The sequence below is a fragment of the Oncorhynchus nerka genome, linkage group LG23, assembly GCF_034236695.1.
Source record: "Oncorhynchus nerka isolate Pitt River linkage group LG23, Oner_Uvic_2.0, whole genome shotgun sequence".
NCBI classification, from domain to species: Eukaryota; Metazoa; Chordata; class Actinopteri; order Salmoniformes; family Salmonidae; genus Oncorhynchus; species Oncorhynchus nerka.
In genome coordinates, this window is record NC_088418.1 from 12,787,166 (window position 1) to 12,800,482 (window position 13,317).

General features: G+C 49.5%; 1 pseudogene; it reads right to left on the reverse strand.

Annotated features, from left to right (window-relative positions):
- Positions 1-13,317, reverse strand: part of LOC115107174 (voltage-dependent T-type calcium channel subunit alpha-1G-like) — a 444,217-nt pseudogene that overhangs the window by 41,986 nt on the left and 388,914 nt on the right.

Genomic DNA, 13,317 nt, shown 5'->3' on the forward strand with positions numbered 1-13,317 from the left:
CATCTCTCTCTCTCTCTATCTCTCTCTCTCTACCACCCTCATCTCTCTCTCTCTCTACCACCCTCGTCTCTCTCTCTCTCTCTCTCTCTACCACCCTCATCTCTCTCTCTGTCTGTCTCTCTCTCTACCACCCTCATCTCTCTCTCTCTCTGCCTCTCACCCTCATCTCTCTCTCTCTCTCTCTCTCACTCTCTCTCTCTCTCTCTCTACCACCCTCATCTCTCTCTCTCTCTATCTCTCTCTCACTCTCTCTCTCTCTCTCTCTCTACCACCCTCATCTCTTACTCGCTCTCTCTCTGTCTCTCTCTCTGCCACCCTCATATCTCTCTCTCTCTCTCTCTGCCTTTCTCTCTCTCTCTCTCACCCTCATCTCTCACTCACTCTCTCTCTCTCTCTACCACCCTCATATCTCTCTGTTTCTCTCTCTCTCTCTGTCCCTACCACCCTCATCTCTCTCTGTCTCTCTCTACCACCCTCATCTCTCTCTCTCTCTACCACCCCCTCCTCTCTCTCTCTCTCTCTCTCTCTCTCTCTCTCTACCACCCTCATCTCTCTGTATCTCTCTCTCTCTCTCTCTCTCTCTCTCTCCACCCTCATCTCTTACCCTCATCTCTCTCTCTGTCTCTCTCTCTGCCACCCTCATATCTCTCTCTCTCTCTCTCTCTGCCTCTCTCTCTCTCACCCTCATCTCTCACTCACTCTCTCTCTCTCTCTCCACCCTCCTATCTCTCTCTCTCTCTCTCTCTCTCTCTCTCTCTCTCTCTCTCTCTCTCTACCACCCCATCTCTCTCTCTATCTCTCTCTCTCTGTGTCTCTCTCTACCACCCTCATCTCTCTCTCTCTCTCTCTCTGTTTCTCTCTCTGCCACCCTCATCTCTCTCTTCTCTCTCTGCCTCTCACTCTCTCTCTCTCCCTCTCTCTCTACCACCCTCATCTCTCTCTCTCTCTCTCTCTCTCTCTCTCTCTCTCTCTACCACCCTCATCTCTCACTCGCTCTCTCTCTGTCTCTCTCTCTGCCACCCTCATATCTCTCCCTCTCTCTCTGCCTCTCTCTCTCTCACCCTCATCTCTCACTCACTCTCTCTCTCTCTCTACCACCCTCATCTCTCTCTGTTTCTCTCTCTCTCTGTCCCTACCACCCTCATCTCTCTCTGTCTCTCTCTACCACCCTCATCTCTCTCTCTCTCTCTACCACCCTCCTCTCTTTCTCTCTCTCTCTCTCTCTCTCTCTCTCTACCACCCTCATCTCTCTCTCTCTATCTCTCTCTCTCTGCCTCTCTCTCTACCACCCCCATCTCTCTCTCTCCCTCTCTCTGTCTCTCTGTCTCTCTCTCTCTCTCAATACTATCCTCATTTCTCTCTGTCTCTCTCTACCACCCTCATCATCTCTCTCTCTCTCTCTCTCTCTCTCTCTCTCTCTCTCTGTCTCTCTCTCTACCACCCTCATCTCTCTCTCTCTCTCTCTCTCTCTCTCTCTCTCTCTCTCACCACCCTCAACTCTCTCTCTCTCTCTCTCTCTCTCTATCTCTCTCTGTATGTCTCTCTCTCTCTCTCTCTCTCTCTCTCTCTCTCTCTCTCTCTCTCTCTCTGTCTCTCTCTCTACCACCCTCATCTCTCTCTCTCTCTCTCTCTCTCTCTCTCTCTACCACCCTCAACTCTCTCTCTCTCTCTCTCTATCTCTCTCTCTGTATGTCTCTCTCTCTCTCTCTCTCTCTCTCTCTCTCTCTACCACCCTCAACTCTCTCTCTCTCTCTCTCTCTCTCTGTCTCTCTCTCTGCCACCCTCATCTCTCACTCACTCTCTCTCTCTCTCTACCACCCTCATATCTCTCTGTTTCTCTCTCTCTCTCTGTCCCTACCACCCTCATCTCTCTCTGTCTCTCTCTACCACCCTCATCTCTCTCTCTCTCTCTCTCTCTACCACCCTCCTCTCTCTCTCTCTCTCTCTCTCTCTCTACCACCCTCATTTCACTCTCTCTCTCTCTCTCTCTCTCTGTCTCTACCACTCTCACGCTCATCTCTCTGTCTCTCTACCACCCTGATCTCTCTCTCTCTACCACCCTCATTTCACTCTCTCTCTCTCTCGCTCTCTCTGTCTCTACCACTCTCATCTCTCTCTCTCTCTGTCTCTACCACCCTCATCTCTCTCTCCCTCTCTCTCTCTACCACCCTCATCTCACTCTCTCTCTCTCTTTCTCTCTCTGTCTCTACCACGCTCATCTCTCTCTCTCTCTACCACCCTCATCTCTCTCTCTCTCTCTCTCTCTCTCTACCACCCTCATCTCACTCTCTCTCTCTTTCTCTCTCTGTCTCTACCACGCTCATCTCGCTCTCTCTCTACCACCCTCATCTCTCTCTCTCTCTATCTCTCTCTCTCTACCACCCTCATCTCTCTCTCTCTCTACCACCCTCGTCTCTCTCTCTCTCTCTCTCTCTACCACCCTCATCTCTCTCTCTGTCTGTCTCTCTCTCTACCACCCTCATCTCTCTCTCTCTCTGCCTCTCACCCTCATCTCTCTCTCTCTCTCTCTCTCACTCTCTCTCTCTCTCTCTCTACCACCCTCATCTCTCTCTCTCTCTATCTCTCTCTCACTCTCTCTCTCTCTCTCTCTCTACCACCCTCATCTCTTACTCGCTCTCTCTCTGTCTCTCTCTCTGCCACCCTCATATCTCTCTCTCTCTCTCTCTGCCTTTCTCTCTCTCTCTCTCACCCTCATCTCTCACTCACTCTCTCTCTCTCTCTACCACCCTCATATCTCTCTGTTTCTCTCTCTCTCTCTGTCCCTACCACCCTCATCTCTCTCTGTCTCTCTCTACCACCCTCATCTCTCTCTCTCTCTACCACCCTCTCTCTCTCTCTCTCTCTCTCTCTCTCTCTCTCTACCACCCTCATCTCTCTGTATCTCTCTCTCTCTCTCTCTCTCTCTCTACCACCCTCATCTCTTACTCGCTCTCTCTCTGTCTCTCTCTCTGCCACCCTCATATCTCTCTCTCTCTCTCTCTGCCTCTCTCTCTCTCACCCTCATCTCTCACTCACTCTCTCTCTCTCTCTACCACCCTCATATCTCTCTGTTTCTCTCTCTCTCTCTGTCCCTACCACCCTCATCTCTCTCTGTCTCTCTCTACCACCCTCATCTCTCTCTCTCTCTCTCTACCACCCTCTCTCTCTCTCTCTCTCTCTCTCTCTCTCTCTCTCTCTCTCTCTCTCTCTCTACCACCCTCATCTCTCTCTCTATCTCTCTCTCTCTGTGTCTCTCTCTACCACCCTCATCTCTCTCTCTCTCTCTCTCTGTTTCTCTCTCTGCCACCCTCATCTCTCTCTCTCTCTCTGCCTCTCACTCTCTCTCTCTCCCTCTCTCTACCACCCTCATCTCTCTCTCTCTCTCTCTCTCTCTCTCTCTCTCTACCACCCTCATCTCTCACTCGCTCTCTCTCTGTCTCTCTCTCTGCCACCCTCATATCTCTCCCTCTCTCTCTGCCTCTCTCTCTCTCACCCTCATCTCTCACTCACTCTCTCTCTCTCTCTACCACCCTCATCTCTCTCTGTTTCTCTCTCTCTCTGTCCCTACCACCCTCATCTCTCTCTGTCTCTCTCTACCACCCTCATCTCTCTCTCTCTCTCTACCACCCTCCTCTCTTTCTTCTCTCTCTCTCTCTCTCTCTACCACCCTCATCTCTCTCTCTCTATCTCTCTCTCTCTGCCTCTCTCTCTACCACCCCCATCTCTCTCTCTCCCTCTCTCTGTCTCTCTGTCTCTCTCTCTCTCAATACTATCCTCATTTCTCTCTGTCTCTCTCTACCACCCTCATCTCTCTCTCTCTCTCTCTCTCTCTCTCTCTCTCTCTCTCTCTGTCTCTCTCTCTACCACCCTCATCTCTCTCTCTCTCTCTCTCTCTCTCTCTCTCTCTCTCTCTCTACCACCCTCAACTCTCTCTCTCTCTCTCTCTCTCTCTATCTCTCTCTCTGTATGTCTCTCTCTCTCTCTCTCTCTCTCTCTCTCTCTCTCTCTCTCTCTCTGTCTCTCTCTCTACCACCCTCATCTCTCTCTCTCTCTCTCTCTCTCTCTCTCTACCACCCTCAACTCTCTCTCTCTCTCTCTCTATCTCTCTCTCTGTATGTCTCTCTCTCTCTCTCTCTCTCTCTCTCTACCACCCTCATCTCCCACTCTCTCTCTCTCTGTCTCTCTCTCTGCCACCCTCATCTCTCACTCACTCTCTCTCTCTCTCTACCACCCTCATATCTCTCTGTTTCTCTCTCTCTCTCTGTCCCTACCACCCTCATCTCTCTCTGTCTCTCTCTACCACCCTCATCTCTCTCTCTCTCTCTCTACCACCCTCCTCTCTCTCTCTCTCTCTCTCTCTCTCTCTATCTCTCTCTCTCTCTCTCTCTCTCTCTACCACCCTCATCTCTCTCTCTATCTCTCTCTCTCTGTGTCTCTCTCTACCACCCTCATCTCTCTCTCTCTCTCTCTCTGTTTCTCTCTCTGCCACCCTCATCTCTCTCTCTCTCTCTGCCTCTCACTCTCTCTCTCTCCCTCTCTCTCTACCACCCTCATCTCTCTCTCTCTCTCTCTCTCTCTCTCTCTCTCTCTCTACCACCCTCATCTCTCACTCGCTCTCTCTCTGTCTCTCTCTCTGCCACCCTCATATCTCTCCCTCTCTCTCTGCCTCTCTCTCTCTCACCCTCATCTCTCACTCACTCTCTCTCTCTCTCTACCACCCTCATCTCTCTCTGTTTCTCTCTCTCTCTGTCCCTACCACCCTCATCTCTCTCTGTCTCTCTCTACCACCCTCATCTCTCTCTCTCTCTCTACCACCCTCCTCTCTTTCTCTCTCTCTCTCTCTCTCTCTCTACCACCCTCATCTCTCTCTCTCTATCTCTCTCTCTCTGCCTCTCTCTCTACCACCCCCATCTCTCTCTCTCCCTCTCTCTGTCTCTCTGTCTCTCTCTCTCTCTCAATACTATCCTCATTTCTCTCTGTCTCTCTCTACCACCCTCATCTCTCTCTCTCTCTCTCTCTCTCTCTCTCTCTCTCTCTCTGTCTCTCTCTCTACCACCCTCATCTCTCTCTCTCTCTCTCTCTCTCTCTCTCTCTCTCTCTCTCTCTCTACCACCCTCAACTCTCTCTCTCTCTCTCTCTCTCTCTCTCTATCTCTCTCTCTGTATGTCTCTCTCTCTCTCTCTCTCTCTCTCTCTCTCTCTCTCTCTCTCTCTCTCTACCACCCTCATCTCTCTCTCTCTCTCTCTCTCTCTCTCTCTCTCTCTCTCTCTCTACCACCCTCAACTCTCTCTCTCTCTCTCTCTATCTCTCTCTGTATGTCTCTCTCTCTCTCTCTCTCTCTCTCTCTCTCTCTCTCTACCACCCTCATCTCCCACTCTCTCTCTCTCTGTCTCTCTCTCTGCCACCCTCATCTCTCTCGCTCTGCCTCTCACTCTCTCTCTCTCTCTACCACCCTCATCTCTCTCTCATCTCTCTCTCTCTCTCTCTCTCTCTCTACCACCCTCATCTCTCACTCTCTCTCTACCACCCTCATGTCTCACTCTCTCTCTCTCTCTGTCTCTCTCTCTGCCACCCTCATCTCTCTCTCTCTCTCTCTCTCTCTCTCTCTCTCTCTCTCTCTCTCTCTACCACCCTCATTTCACTCTCTCTCTCTCTCTCTCTCGCTCTCTCTGTCTCTACCACTCTCATCTCTCTCTCTCTCTCTGTCTCTACCACCCTCATCTCTCTCCCTCTCTCTCTCTACCACCCTCATATCAATCTCTCTCTCTCTCTTTCTCTCTCTGTCTCTACCACGCTCATCTCTCTCTCTCTCTACCACCCTCATCTCTCTCTCTCTCTGTCTCTCTCTCTACCACCCTAATCTCTCACTCTCTCCCTCTCTGTCTCTCTCTCTGCCACCCTCATCTCTCTCTCTCTCTCTCTCTCTCTCTCTCTCTCTCTCTCTACCACCCTCATCTCTCACTCTCTCTCTCTCTACCACCCTCATTTCACTCTCTCTCTCTCTCTCTCTCTCTCTCTCTCTCTCTCTCTCTACCATCCTCATCTCTCTCTGTCTCTCTCTACCACCCTCATCTCTCTATCTTTCTCTCTCTCTCTGTCTCTCTCTCTACCACCCTCATCTCTCTCTCTCTCTCTCTACCACCCTCATCTCTCACTCTCTCTCTCTCTGTCTCTCTCTCTGCCACCCTCATCTCTATCTCTCTCTGCCTCTCACTCTCTCTCTCTCTCTCTCTCTCTCTCTCTCTACCACCCTCATCTCTCTCTCCTCTCTCTCTCTCTCTCTCTACCACCCTCATCTCTCTCTCTCTCTCTCTCTCTCTCTCTCTCTCTCTACCACCCTCATCTCTCACTCTCTCTCTCTGTCTCTCTCTCTGCCACCCTCATATCTCTCTCTCTCTCTCTGCCTCTCTCTCTACCACCCTCATCTCTCACTCTCTCTTTCTTTGTCTCTCTCTCTGCCACTCTCATCTCTCTCTCTCTCTCTCTCTCCCTCTTTCTCTCTCTCTCTCTTTCTCTCAATGACTCTACCACCCTCATCTCTCTCTGTCTCTCTCTACCACCCTCATCGAGTTTTCCAGACGAATCACCGTGCGGCTGATCTGATAATAAACCATTACAATTGTTCGAGACATAATTTGCGTGGGAGTTAAGTTCATGTTTTTCTCATTTGCGTTTGTGCTGCCAAACAAACTACAAATCCCAGAGCAATGATCTTGGACCATGTGGAATGAGTACTGGACGAGCAGCCATCTTGGTGCGTGCTGTCCGAGATGCCATGGCGATAACTAACAGACTACAAATGAACAAAGAAACCATCATTGCTCAGGTCCTACCTTGGGCTGCTGGTAGTGTTCCATCGCCATAGTGATGACGTTGAGTCCGATGACGACGGTAATGAAGAGGTCCAGATACTGGGAGGTACACATGTTGTGGATGAGGAGACGTGTGGGGGAGTAATCCGAGTAGTAAGGCTTACTCTGAGCTTCTGTTGGAAGGGGGGAGTAAGAGAGGGGATGGCGGGGATGTAGGCAGGGGGGTCATAAGGTGAGATAGGGAGTAGTGTACTGGACATATTGGAGAGAAAGGTGTCGAGAGGTGGACACCAGCAGCCCACAGGTCTCAAGAGAGATAGTATAGTGTCAGTTAAAGGAAAGCATAGAGCATACACACCCATACTGACATATACCATCATAACATTACAGAAGAGATGCAGAAAAAAAATGAGAGAGAGAGAGAGATGGAGAGAAAACAAGGGAGAGAGAGAGATGGAGAGAAAGCAAGGGAGAGAGAGAGATGGAGAGAAAACAAGGGAGAGAGAGAGATGGAGAGAAAACAAGGGAGAGAGAGAGATGGAGAGAAAACAAGGGGGAGAGAGAGATGGAGAGAAAACAAGGGAGAGAGAAAGATGGAGAGAAAGCAAGGGAGAGAGAGAGATGGAGAGAAAACAAGGGAGAGAGAGAGATGGAGAGAAAGCAAGGGAGAGAGAGAGATGGAGAGAAAACAAGGGAGAGAGAGAGAGATGGAGAGAAAACAAGGGAGAGAGAGAGATGGAGAGAAAACAAGGGAGAGAGAGAGATGGAGAGAAAGCAAGGGAGAGAGAGAGATGGAGAGAAAACAAGGGAGAGAGAGAGATGGAGAGAAAACAAGGGAGAGAGAGAGATGGAGAGAAAACAATGGAGAGAGAGAGATGGAGAGAAAACAATGGAGAGAGAGAGAGATGGAGAGAAAGCAAGGGAGAGAGAGAGATGGAGAGAAAGCAAGGGAGAGAGAGAGATGGAGAGAAAACAAGGGAGAGAGAGAGATGGAGAGAAAACAAGGGAGAGAGAGATGGAGAGAAAGCAAGGGAGAGAGAGAGAGATGGAGAGAAAACAAGGGAGAGAGAGAGATGGAGAGAAAACAAGGGAGAGAGAGAGATGGAGAGAAAACAATGGAGAGAGAGAGATGGAGAGAAAACAATGGAGAGAGAGAGATGGAGAGAAAGCAAGGGAGAGAGAGAGATGGAGAGAAAGCAAGGGAGAGAGAGAGATGGAGAGAAAACAAGGGAGAGAGAGAGATGGAGAGAAAACAAGGGAGAGAGAGAGATGGAGAGAAAGCAAGGGAGAGAGAGATCAAGAGAAAACAAGGGAGAGAGAGAGATGGAGAGAAAACAAGGGAGAGAGAGAGATGGAGAGAAAGCAAGGGAGAGAGAGAGAGATGGAGAGAAAGCAAGGGAGAGAGAGATCGAGAGAAAACAAGGGAGAGAGAGAGATGGAGAGAAAGCAAGGGAGAGAGAGATCAAGAGAAAACAAGGGAGAGAGAGAGATGGAGAGAAAACAAGGGAGAGAGAGAGATGGAGAGAAAGCAAGGGAGAGAGAGAGATGGAGAGAAAGCAAGGGAGAGAGAGATCGAGAGAAAACAAGGGAGAGAGAGAGATGGAGAGAAAACAAGGGAGAGAGAGAGATGGAGAGAAAGCAAGGGAGAGAGAGAGAGATGGAGAGAAGCAAGGGGGAGAGAGAGAGATGGAGAGAAGCAAGGGGGAGAGAGAGAGATGGAGAGAAGCAAGGGGGAGAGAGAGAGATGGAGAGAAGCAAGGGGGAGAGAGAGAGATGGAGAGAAGCAAGGGGGAGAGAGAGAGAAGCACAGTGTTGCCGGGTCTAGCTCCCCTGCTCCCCTGTGGCTGCCACCATGACTAATAAAATCAGAGCGTCTCTCCTCTGATCAATAAAGATTCAAATGGACATCTCCCCTGAGAGAGCATGGTGGGAAATAAACATCCTCGCCACTGCCCAAAGAGTTGTGTGTGTGTGTGTGTGTGTGCGCGTGTGTCGCGTGTGTGTGTGTGTGTGTGTGTTTGTGTGTGTGTGCACGCGTGCGCGCTTGTGTGTGTGTGCTTGAAGAGACTGGAGTTGGGAAGAAGGGAGGTTATTTTGGTGCATTGTGAGGCAGCAGGGAGCTGGTAATGAATGGTTAATTTATGCTCTCTCTATCCCTCTCTCCCTCTCTCTCTCTCTCTCTCTCTCCCTCTCTCTCTCCCCCCTCTCTCTCTCTCCCTCTCTCTCCCTCTCCCTCTCCCTCTCTCTCTCTCTCTCTCTCTCTCTCTCTCTCTCTCTCTCTCTCTCTTTGTCGTATCTTCAGGCATCTCTCCCTCTTTAATTTTCTTTCCTTCTTTCTCATAAACACTATAACAACAAAAAGGACAGTTCAGTATATCTTAGAACATCACGTACATGTTTCATAGCCGTTTATCACTTCTCCTCATTTTATCCATCCATCCTTAAAGGGAAGAGGAATGAGAGGGGGAGAGGAGGGAGTCTCCCTATCAGTCTCTGTCCTCTGTCCTCATCCCTCTTTCATCGGTGAAAGAGAGAGAGGACATATGAGGGGAGAGGACAGAACAGCATGGGCCTGCAAACACACACACATGTGCACAGCCTGATTCCCTCAGGTGCTGTTCAGCTCTCCCTCATCCCAAACCTCAGGTGCTGTTCAGGTCTCCCTCATCCCAAACCTCAGGTGCTGTTCAGCTCTACCTCATCCAAACCTCAGGTGCTGTTCAGCTCTCCCTCATCCCAAACCTCAGGTGTTCAGCTCTCCCTCATTCCAAATATCAGGTGTTGTTCAGCTCTACCTCATTCCAAACATCAGGTGCTGTTCAGCTCTCCCTCATCCTAAACCTCAGGTGCTGTTCAGCTCTCCCTCATCCTAAACCTCAGGTGCTGTTCAGCTCTCCCTCATCCTAAACCTCAGGTGCTGTTCAGCTCTCCCTCATCCTAAACCTACTTGAGTGTGAGGCTCTCTCTCATGTGGTGTCTACCTGGTTCATTGCTTTGTCGTACATGTATTGTACAACACGCAGACCCATTACACTATATACTAGTGCAGTGAACCCACTGGGGCAAACGTTGTGGCAGTGAAATGTCATGGGAAACGGCTAAGCTGCTGCAGTTCTGCTGCAGGGCCTAGCACTTTATTTTATCGGGCCGAGCTAGAGGGTCGATAGATGAAACTAAGGGCACAGTTCATTGAGCATCCGTTGCTGTACCTTGGGAGGACTGTTGACATAATGTATTAGACACTTCAGTGGCTGACTGTGTTTTCGTAAAGCAATCGACAGCAGTCTTGTAAATGCCCAATTCTCATAAGTTGAAAACCTTACACAAAGAAAAGGAAAGAGTGATAATGAGAGAGATGGACCTTGTGTAAGTACTACCCTGAGAGAGGGAGCGGTAGAATGAGAAATAGGGGTGGGGGGTGGGGGAGAGAACCTTTTCCTTTTGGCTCAGGCCCAGCTTTGCCACAGGGGAGAGAAATGAAGGGAGAGAGGAGAGGTGAGGTGAGAGTAGAGAGTGCCAAATTACACTTCTGCTACTCCAACGTTCTCTTTCTGGATGGAGAAAGAACTGAGCAGCACTTAGAGGGAGAATTGATTTTACGCGTACAGACTGACACTGTGATGTCATGCCAAACCAATGAGTCAAGACAACGTCTGTATTAGCTTTCGCCAAATCAGCCTGAAAGACTTTTAAAAGTGTGTGTGTGTGTCTGTTTGTATGTATGTGCGCAGTGTGTGTGTCTTGTGAGAAAAAGAGAACTGAGACAAGAGGAAAGTGAAGAAGTGAGGTGAGGATATTTTCTCTCTCTCAATTCAATTCAATTCAATTCAATTCAATTCAAGGGCTTTATTGGCATGGGAAACATGTGTTAACATTGCCAAAGCAATGTCTCTCTCTCTCACACACACACAAAGAAACATAACATTACATAAACATCGAACAGACCCTCGACCACTCTACCAACCCAAGGGGCCTTAGACCTATGTGGTCCGCTAATTGGGAGCATCTGATAAATGACTAGCATGTTAAACTGAATGTCCATGTGGGTGCGCTGTGTGAGGAAGCTTGGGTACCCTATATGTTGGTGCGCTGTGTGAGGAAGCTTGGGTACCCTACATGTTGGTGCCCTGTGTGAGGAAGCTTGGATACCCTACATGTTGGTGCCCTGTGTGAGGAAGCTTGGATACCCTACATGTTGGTGCCCTGTGTGAGGAAGCTTGGGTACCCTATATGTTGGTGCCCTGTGTGAGGAAGCTTGGGTACCCTACATGTTGGTGCCCTGTGTGAGGAAGCTTGGGTACCCTATATGTTGGTGCCCTGTGTGAGGAAGCTTGGGTACCCTATATGTTGGTGCCCTGTGTGAGGAAGCTTGGGTACCCTACATGTTGGTGCCCTGTGTGAGGAAGCTTGGGTACCCTATATGTTGGTGCGCTGTGTGAGGAAGCTTGGGTACCCTATATGTTGGTGCCCTGTGTGAGGAAGCTTGGGTACCCTACATGTTGGTGCGCTGTGTGAGGAAGCTTGGGTACCCTATATGTTGGTGCGCTGTGTGAGGAAGATTGGGTACCCTATATGTTGGTGCGCTGTGTGATTGGGTTGGAGCGAATATATGTCTGTGTATGGGGTTGAAAGAGGTTCTGGTTGGGTTGAATGTGTGTGTATCGGTTTGAACTTGAAGGAGCTATGGTTGCATTGGTTTACACATACAGTGTATGGGGTTGGATAACTGTGTATGGGGTTGGATTACTGTGTATGGGGTTTGATGTCTGTGTATGGGGTTGGATGTCTGTGTATGGGGTTGGATGTCTGTGTATGGGGTTGGATGTCTGTGTATGGGGTTGGATAACTGTGTATAGGGGTTGGATGTCTGTGTATGGGGTTGGATGTCTGTGTATGGGGTTGGATGTCTGTGTATGGGGTTGGATAACTGTGTATGGGGTTGGATAACTGTGTATGGGGTTGGATGTCTGTGTATGGGGTTGGATGTCTGTGTATGGGGTTGGATAACTGTGTATGGGGTTGGATGTCTGTGTATGGGGTTGGATGTCTGTGTATAGGGGTTGGATGTCTGTGTATGGGGTTGGATGTCTGTGTATGGGGTTGGATAACTGTGTATGGGGTTGGATGTCTGTGTATGGGGTTGGATGTCTGTGTATAGGGGTTGGATGTCTGTGTATGGGGTTGGATATCTGTGTGTGGGGTTGGATGTCTGTGTATGGGGTTGGATGTCTGTTTATGGGGTTGGATGTCTGTGTATGGGGTTGGATGTCAGTGTATGGGGTTGGATAACTGTGTATGGGGTTGGATGTCTGTGTATGGGGTTGGATAACTGTGTATGGGGTTGGATGTCTGTGTATGGGGTTGGATGTCAGTGTATGGGGTTGGATAACTGTGTATGGGGTTGGATGTCTGTGTATGGGGTTGGATAACTGTGTATGGGGTTGGATGTCTGTGTATGGGGTTGGATGTCTGTGTATGGGGTTGGATAACTGTGTATGGGGTTGGATAACTGTGTATGGGGTTGGATGTCTGTGTATGGGGTTGGATAACTGTGTATGGGGTTGGATGTCTGTGTATGGGGTTGGATAACTGTGTATGGGGTTGGATAACTGTGTATGGGGTAGGATGTCTGTGTATGGGGTTGGATGTCTGTGTATGGGGTTGGATATCTGTGTGTGGGGTTGGATGTCTGTGTATGGGGTTGGATGTCTGTTTATGGGGTTGGATGTCTGTGTATGGGGTTGGATGTCTCTGTATGGGGTTGGATGTCTGTGTATGGGGTTGGATGTCTGTGTATGGGGTTGGATAACTGTGTATGGGGTTGGATAACTGTGTATGGGGTTGGATGTCTGTGTATGGGGTTGGATGTCTGTGTATGGGGTTGGATGTCTGTGTATGGGGTTGGATGTCTGTGTATGGGGTTGGATAACTGTGTATGGGGTTGGATTACTGTGTATGGGTTTGATGTCTGTGTATGGGGTTGGATGTCTGTGTATGGGGTTGGATGTCTGTGTATGGGGTTGGATGTCTGTGTATGGGGTTGGCTAACTGTGTATAGGGGTTGGATGTCTGTGTATGGGGTTGGATGTCTGTGTATGGGGTTGGATGTCTGTGTATGGGGTTGGATGTCTGTGTATGGGGTTGGATAACTGTGTATGGGGTTGGATAACTGTGTATGGGGTTGGATGTCTGTGTATGGGGTTGGATGTCTGTGTATGGGGTTGGATAACTGTGTATGGGGTTGGATGTCTGTGTATGGGGTTGGATGTCTGTGTATAGGGGTTGGATGTCTGTGTATGGGGTTGGATGTCTGTGTATGGGGTTGGATAACTGTGTATGGGGTTGGATGTCTGTGTATGGGGTTGGATGTCTGTGTATGGGGTTGGATGTCTGTGTATGGGGTTGGATAACTGTGTATGGGGTTGGATGTCTGTGTATGGGGTTGGATGTCTGTGTATGGGGTTGGATGTCTGTGTGTGGGGTTTGATGTCTGTGTGTGGGGTTG